At 36.4% G+C, this 8,273-nt stretch overlaps 1 pseudogene; it reads left to right on the top strand.

Annotated features, from left to right (window-relative positions):
* Positions 1-2,266: 2,266 nt before the first annotated feature.
* On the top strand, positions 2,267-7,931 carry LOC109706103 (annotated as a pseudogene).
* Positions 7,932-8,273: the final 342 nt, after the last annotated feature.

Below are 8,273 nucleotides of genomic sequence, written 5' to 3' on the forward strand. Positions count from 1 at the left end.
GATTTCAAAAATTCCTTCAAAAAATCCCTAACCACAGGGTTTACTAATGAGGTTTGGACTGCATAAGGGTATTTGAAGAATAAATTGATCATAAATTTAAAAATTTTGAATAACAGTGAGGGTTATAAAAGCAAAAAAGTCCCTAAAATTTATATAGCAAATAAATCCATCATCATACCGAAGCAGGACGAACGAAAAAAAAAAATAGTGAATAATTTGTTACCTTCAAACGAAAGTAAATAATTTATTATCTCTTTAAAAATAAAAATTTTATGTCTAAAACATTGAGCAACATTACTTTAGTAGTGTATACTATTTAAGATAACATATAGATTTATGGTTTAGAGTCTAAGGTGGAGACCGTGAACGAATTATCATCATCTAGAACTTGAGTATGAAAATTTTGAATTAGCTTGTTTTCAATGAGATCAAATTATAATAATTATAAAAGAAAAATAAAAGGAGATGACTTTCTAAGATACCCATAAAATCGAATAATTTGTTAAGGAATATTAGTTGAAAAAATAGAGAAAAAAAAATGCTAAAATGAATCTTCCAGATAGACTTATTGCAAGCTTTAATCAAGTTATTTTTAATCTTTTTATTATCTTCATTTATTTTGTTATTTTTTTTATGTCAGCATGAGTTGAATATATATGCTCTATCACTTTTAACGAGTATCTTATAGCAGCTTGTGTGCAAAATTATAAGTTTATTACTAAGGGCCCGTTTGGTTCAAGTTATCCCGGCAAGATTACAGGCAATCCTGCCAGGATAACTGTGTTTGGTTAATCCGCTATGTAATGTAGTCGTTAATGTAACATTACAAATCGAACAGAATTACATCGAAAATATTAATGGGAGGGGGGTCGTATATCTTGCATTATTGAAACCCGTTAATACTACATATTATGTAAAATGACAATTTTACCCTCCAACAACCCCAAATCTAATTAACTGTATTATTTTCATCTCTCTCGCCTTCCCCCTCTCTCTCGCATGCCCTTTTCTCTCGCTCTCTCTCTCGCCTTCTTCCCTCTCTCTCGCACGCCCCTTTCTCTCGCTCTCTCTCTCTCACGTCTCTCTATCTATATCTCTTTCTCTCTCGTGCACGAACACTTATAATTTTCTATTGCATCGTTGGTTTAGACTTTTTTAGTTTTTTTTTATTAGTGCAAGAACTTTTAAATTTTTATAATGTAAGTGTTTAAGCTTTCACTTTTGGATGCTATTATAATGTGTGTGGAAGTTTCGACTTTATAAAATATTTATTCTATATGGTGCTTTATTAATTTCTTAACTTGGTAATAGTACTGTTTGATATTAAACATGAAAAATATATATTCTATATGTTTGGTTAATGATTTTGTTTATAGATGAGTTTTAAAATTGAAATTTATTTGTTATTGTATGATTTTTCATTATGTATAATGATCTTTTTTCTATTTATTCTTTTATGGGTTGAAATTAATTTTTTGCAACGTTAATTTTTTTTCATGTTAGGTCTTTTTATTTTATTAATTATTAATATAATTAATTTACTACTGTAAATTATATTTTTGTAAATAAAATAATATTCAACTGACCACAATAAGGGCAATTTTGAAAAAAACTATGCTTTTATGTCAGGATTACTAAATTTTATAAACTGAACCAAACATATTAATGTTATAAACACTGTAATCTAGTATTACATTACTGCATTAAACCAAACGCGTTAATGCAGCATCAGTAGTAATCTCACGCCGAAATCTAAGATCCCTGGATATGTCAAGATACTTTGTAATATTATATAACTCGAACCAAATGGGCCCTAAGAGTGTAAATAGACTGCAAAAAAGAAAAGAGAATAGTTGATAGCTTTAAAAAAAAAAATTAGTAATATATAAAAAGTGAAAAAATCTGTAAACTACAACAGTATCGTATAGTGTAATCAAGTCAGTAAAAAATTTAAACTTGTGTTTACAAGAGAGTTAAAGTTCATACGCTCTTTGTTCATTTTCCCCTTAATCTATAGAACTCTATTATTAGATATTTTTTTTTTAAAATGGTTAAAAACGACGAATAATTCACCGTCTTCATAATTTCTTATTATATCAGTCAGAATTATAGTAAATAAAAAAAGACGGTTAATAATTTATTATTTTTGTGAAAAATTAGGAACAGAAGAAGAACTAGTTTGCCAATTTTATTTTTCATAGGGCTATTTATCCGATTAGAAAATTTTGTTGTATCATTTTGAAAAAAAGAAAAAAAGAAAAAAAGAGTCCGTGTGGAGCGGGGGAGGACGGATTAATTCTGATTCCTCTGTCGGCAATAATCAATCGAGTTTTGTTGGTTGGTTGGTTGGTCGCTAGCGAAGGCAGACAAATTTCCTGAGCTTCGATTGCAGTAAGTCTTCTCTATCAAACCTCTTCCAAGAAACATTCAAGAAAGTACTCTTTCGTGGATCTTTCTTTGATGCCTGCGCGCTATTGTAACTATCTACTCAGCTAATTGTTTCGACATCTGTGTTTCCTCATCCTCTAATTTCTGCACTCTCGGTGTTTGATCAATTGCCTGAGCGGTGGTGAAGCCGATTATGGCTTTAACCTTCATAGCCGGATCGGTGGCGTCGGCGATCATCGATAGCCTCGTTAAGACGTGCTTTTCCTACATCAAAGCTTACCCGGCGCTGCGAGGCGCGCGGGACGAGCTGGAAAGGCTGGAGCTGGTGCTTCCGCAGATCCGGACAGTCTTGACTGCCGTGGAGGAGGCGGCGGTGTCGATTGCAGAGCAGAGCGAGGCGCTGGATACGTGGCTGTGGCAGCTCAGAGATGCTGTGGAGAACGCGGAGGACGTGCTCGACGAACTGGAGTACTACGAGCTGAAGAAGACTATAAAAGATCGAGATGACGAGGTGCGTGGCATTCTCTCTACATGCAAGAAAAAGTTCGACCGTTTTGTTAGTCATAAATTTAGCAAAGGCACACTGAAGCGGTTGAGGGAGGCTGTCAAGGGGTTAGATAGGGTCGTTGCCGGTGTGGGGCCACTAGTTCAACTTGTTACTGGGTTATACGGCCCTAGTGTTAAGCGTCAGAAGCTCGAGGAAATCAAGAACACTCGCGAGACTAGCTCCTTGCTAACCGAAAGTGAGGTGCTTGGACGAGACAAGGAGAGGGACCTGATAGTTGAATGGCTGATCAAACCGGGAGATGCCGCTGTCGATGTCTCTGCTTTTACAATTGTTGGTATGGGCGGGCTCGGGAAGACCACTCTTGCTCAACTAGTCTATTGCGACGAAAGAGTGCGAGAGCACTTCGACCCGATTATGTGGGTTTGCATTTCTTAGGATTTCGATGTAACTGTGATAACAAGAAAGATTTTAGAATGTGTAAGTAGTGAGAATTTTGGCGACAAGAGTCTACATGCACTCCATGCGAATCTTAAACAAAAACTAACGTCGAAGAGGTTTTTGCTCATACTGGATGATGTTTGGAACGATGATAAAATGACAGAGTGGGAGAAATTGGTTGCTCCTTTGAAATTCGGACAAAGAGGAAGCAAGATCCTGTTGACAACTCGAATGGGTTCAGTTGCAGATATGGCGGCAAAAATGATGAAATGCAAACGAGAATCATTAAATCTAAATGAGTTGGAGGAGAGCGATTATATGTCGCTTTTCAATAAGCATGCATTCCTTGATGTGAACCCTGATGATTATAAAAACTTGCAGCCGATTGGTAAGCAGATAGCGAAGAAGCTTGGAGGATGCCCATTGGCAATAAAGGTCATGGGAGGAATGCTGAACTCTTGCATGGACTATAAATATTGGAAGAAAATCTTGGAAGAAGACATCATGAAATTACAACAAGGAAAGAGCAACATCATGACAATTTTGAGATTAAGCTACGATCACTTATCCACAAACTTACAACTCTGCTTTAGATATTGTAGTTTATTTCCACAAGATTATATGTTTAAAAAGAGAATATTGGTCGATATGTGGATAGGTTCAGGTCTGATTCCGCAGTCTATTCGTGGAGAACAGAGGCCGGAGGACATTGGAAAGGAGTATTTAGATCTTCTGACAAGAAAATCATTCTTTACTTGCAAAACCAGTGAAGATTGGTTGAAAATTTATAAACACTATTTTATGCACGATCTACTGCATGACCTTGCAAAATCTATTTCTCTAGGGGAATGCATCAGAGGAGGAGGTGATACTATTCCACAGACAGTTCGACATTTATCTGTTGAAATGGTCAATCTTCTTTCCATCAGAGAGATCTCCAATCTTAAGAATGTGCGCACTCTAGTCATTTCTGTTAAAGAGGATAATAAGCATAATGCAAATCATGCACTTGAATTTATTGAAGTTGTAAAAGGGTTTAAAAAGTTACGCTTATTGATCTTAGATGTGAATTTTGACTCTTATAAACTGCCCAATGCACTTAGTAGCTTGATACACCTTCGCTACCTATCTCTTTCACTAGGGAAAGTTGTGAATGAAAGTATTAAATATGATGGCTTGACAAACTTGGTCAATCTGCGTTCATTAGATGTTCCTAATCATGTGATAAAAAATATTCCTTATATTAGCAAACTAACCTTCATCCACAAATTACAAAATTTTATTGTCCGAGAGGAGAGTGGTTACAAAATCGGTGAACTAAAGAACTTAAGAGACCTTCATAGTCTGTGTATTAGAGAACTTGAAAATGTGAGCACTTCTGAAGAAGCTACGGAGGCCAAGTTGAACGAGAAAGAATATCTCAAATCATTGACATTAGAATGGTCTAAAGGCCACTCCAATAGAGCAGAGACGGATGAGCAGCTCCTTAATAACCTCTGCCCGCATATCAATCTCAAGAGATTGTGTATTGCAGAATACCAAGGTGTTAAATCTCCATGTTGGATGATAGATCTGTCTCTCATCAATTTGACAACCATCGAACTGATTGATTGTAAAGGATGGGAGCAACTTCCACCTCTTGGGCAGTTTTCTTCGCTCCGATATCTTTTCTTGTCGGGACTACATACAATAAAGCAAATAGATTGTTCATTCTTCGAAAGCAGCAGTGGATATGCCTTTCCATCTTTGAAGGAGTTATTCTTTGTGGACAAGCCTAACTTGGAGGAGTGGATTGGAGTAAATGATGGGTGCATGTTTCCTCAACTTCATTCTATGAGTATTACTGACTGCCCTACTTTGAGGGAAATTCCTACTCTGCTTTATAGTCTAAGAGACTTGCATATTTCTAATGTCGGATTGACCGCTCTTCCAACAATAAATCAGGATTACGCAAACAACAATGTAAGTGATTTACTTTATAAACGTCAAATTTCTTCCGAGGTTTAGCTTATTTTCACTTGCCCCCCTGTAGTTCAAAAAGTATCACTTTGTCTCCTCCCCCCTGTGGTTTAGCCTATATTCACTTTGTCACCCTGTGATTCAAAAAGTTGCACTTTGCCCCCTGTAGTTTAGCTCATTTTTCGCTTTGCTATCCTATGATTTTTTAAACATTTTTAATTTGCCACACTATTTCATATAGAATTTTTTTGATGAAATAAAAATTAAACCACAGAAATGCAAAGCAAAACTTTTGAACCGTAAGGTGGAAAGGTAAAAATGAGCTAAACCACACGGGGCAATTTGAAGTTTACCCTTATATTAAAACACCAATTCCTATTTGCACGCATAGCCGTGATTGCCCGGACTTAAATATCTTTACATCTTTTCTTTCTGCAGCAGCAAGAACATTCTAAGCCTCTTGGAAGCTTAACCATCAAACAATGTGAGAAGCTCGAATATTTTCCAACAGAGCTTTTTGGAAAATTGAACTCCCTACATTTCGCACGTATAGAGAATTGCCCGAAGTTGACAAAACGTGGGATCTCAGACATCGAAGTGCCCTCTATACTCAGTTCGCTCACTATTGGATCATGTGGCGACCTTGAGGTGCCACTGCTGTGGTCAGCAAATTTAACCTCTCTTACATGGTTGGAATTACTCGATTGTGCAAGGATAGCATCCCTTCCCCCAGCACAAGTGTGTGCACGGTGGACGATGCTTTCCCATTTAATAATAAAGAACTGCAAAGAGCTGTCATCATTTGGTGGAATACAAGCTCTCATATCCCTTCGTTCTTTAGAAATTGAAGGGTGTGATAAGCTAATTGAAGTTGCCTGGCTGCAGCCTCCTTTCCCAAATGATGTCGGCCAAAGGAATGCAGAGGACTGCTTTTTGAAGCATGGTGAACTATCAATTGACCACCACGCGCTCCTGCTCATGGAGCCATTAAGAAGTCTCTCCTCCATCAGCCGTTTCATTTTCTCTAATGCTTCGCAACTCACCGGCTTACCTGAGGAATGGCTACTACAAAATCATGCTGCCCTCAAATTTTTACGAATATGGAATGCAAGCTCCCTTCAGTCCCTCCCCCAGAGCATGACAAAACTGCGCTCCCTCGAGCGTCTCAAAGTAAATGATGCTAAACTCATCCAGTCACTTCCAGATCTGCCTACTTCACTGCATTATCTATGCATCACCAAGTGTCACCCTGTGTTGATGGAGCGATACCATGAGAATATAGGCGTTGATTGGCCTAAGATTGCCCACATCCCTGATGTGGTGATGATTGCTCAGGATTTGCTGAGTGATGATGATTCATATTGTACGTACGCTTTACCACTCTTCATCTCGCCCATGCTACTCTCTGTAGTTAATGCAAATCATTTCGATCTTAATGAACTACGTCTCACTCATTCGATCTTAACAAGGTCATCTCATTTGTTTCAGGATTAATTACCTTTTTTTCGGATAATGCCAGAGCAATCAGGTTCGTCTTTAATTACCATCCTCAATTAGGAATTTTTTATATTTTGCACTCTTACTTTATGGTTTGGATACATAATTAGGGAATATAGCGCTAATTCCACCCTATAATTAATCCATGATGGTATGCTCGCAGGACGGATTGGTCCTGTAAAACAAACAATGTAATGAGTACAACATATGTTGCTAGCATATCAATTGCTTTCTAAAGTTGCATATGACTAATTGTGCAGTAATTTGTGTCTTGAGGTGAAAATAAGACTGATGAGTTAGAACATAAGAGATGCGCGGCAAAAGCTTTTGCGTTCATTTATTTTCTTGGTGCAGGATTGTAGTAGTACTCCTACATATATATATGTCTCTCAATTCTTTCATGAATATAACAAGAGTAAAGTTTTGTTCTCCTATTTTGTTGGTGCAGGATTAGAGAGAGAGACTCCATGTATTTCATTTTTTTCTTCTCTTGCCAAATTAATGTAAAATCTTTACGGATGAAATTATCCTAAAGATATAATTTAGTGTTTGAATATTCTTGCAGAAATAGCAAATCGCATAGCCTGGTCATAAGCCTGTTCTGTTTTCGTCTGTTATCTGATGAAGCTGTTGAGCTTCTTTGAAGTAGCAGAAACATCCATGGCTTAACATTGCTTTAAGATGTGTTTCCAATTTTTACGTTTCTTTAGCAGTATAACAAGCACCCAGATTGAACTCGCGTCCTTAATTTCCGTGGTATAAATCGTACTTCAAATTTGTTAAACTTTTTCAAGTTTCTAATGCAGGTTGTATCCACTTTCCGGAGTAAATTTGACAGATACTCCATCGATAACACTCATACCGACATCTCATCGTAAAATGAAAATGAGGGCTACACTGCAGCAGGCATCAACATGCAACCATGTCCTGCAGCTGCTTGCTTTTACTTTCTTTACAATTTTCAAAAGAAAATAATAATAATTTCCTGATGCATTGAAGACAGAAAAGCACCCTCAAAACTCAAATAGACCGACAACTGTTGCTTATGTTCAGTTCAGTCTTCAATCTCTGTAAGGTTGGTTTTGATTCAAATTTTCTATCTACACTCCTTTGCGCAGTTCCTTATTTTCAAACTGGGTTACAGAGGCATAAATATATATAATATATATATATATATATATATATATATATATAATATATTTGAATAAACTAAATTGTTTGAGGCCTCTGAAGCTATAGCCATTGTGAAATAAACCTCAACTTCATTTTTTTTTTTTTTTTTTGGTTGACACCCATTCTTAAATTCTAATTTGTCTTTTTATTGTGTTCTTTAGTTAGTTAAAAGTGAAAATTTTGTGATGTTTAATAACTCTATTATCTATTGGTTGTTTCAGTTTTATTTGCTAAAAGATAATTAAAACCATTAGATTGACGGAAATTCTAATCTACCAAATACTTCACCGTTTTTGAGTAAATTGAATAA

This window comes from Ananas comosus, unplaced genomic scaffold (assembly GCF_001540865.1).
Source record: "Ananas comosus cultivar F153 unplaced genomic scaffold, ASM154086v1, whole genome shotgun sequence".
NCBI lineage: Eukaryota > Viridiplantae > Streptophyta > Magnoliopsida > Poales > Bromeliaceae > Ananas > Ananas comosus.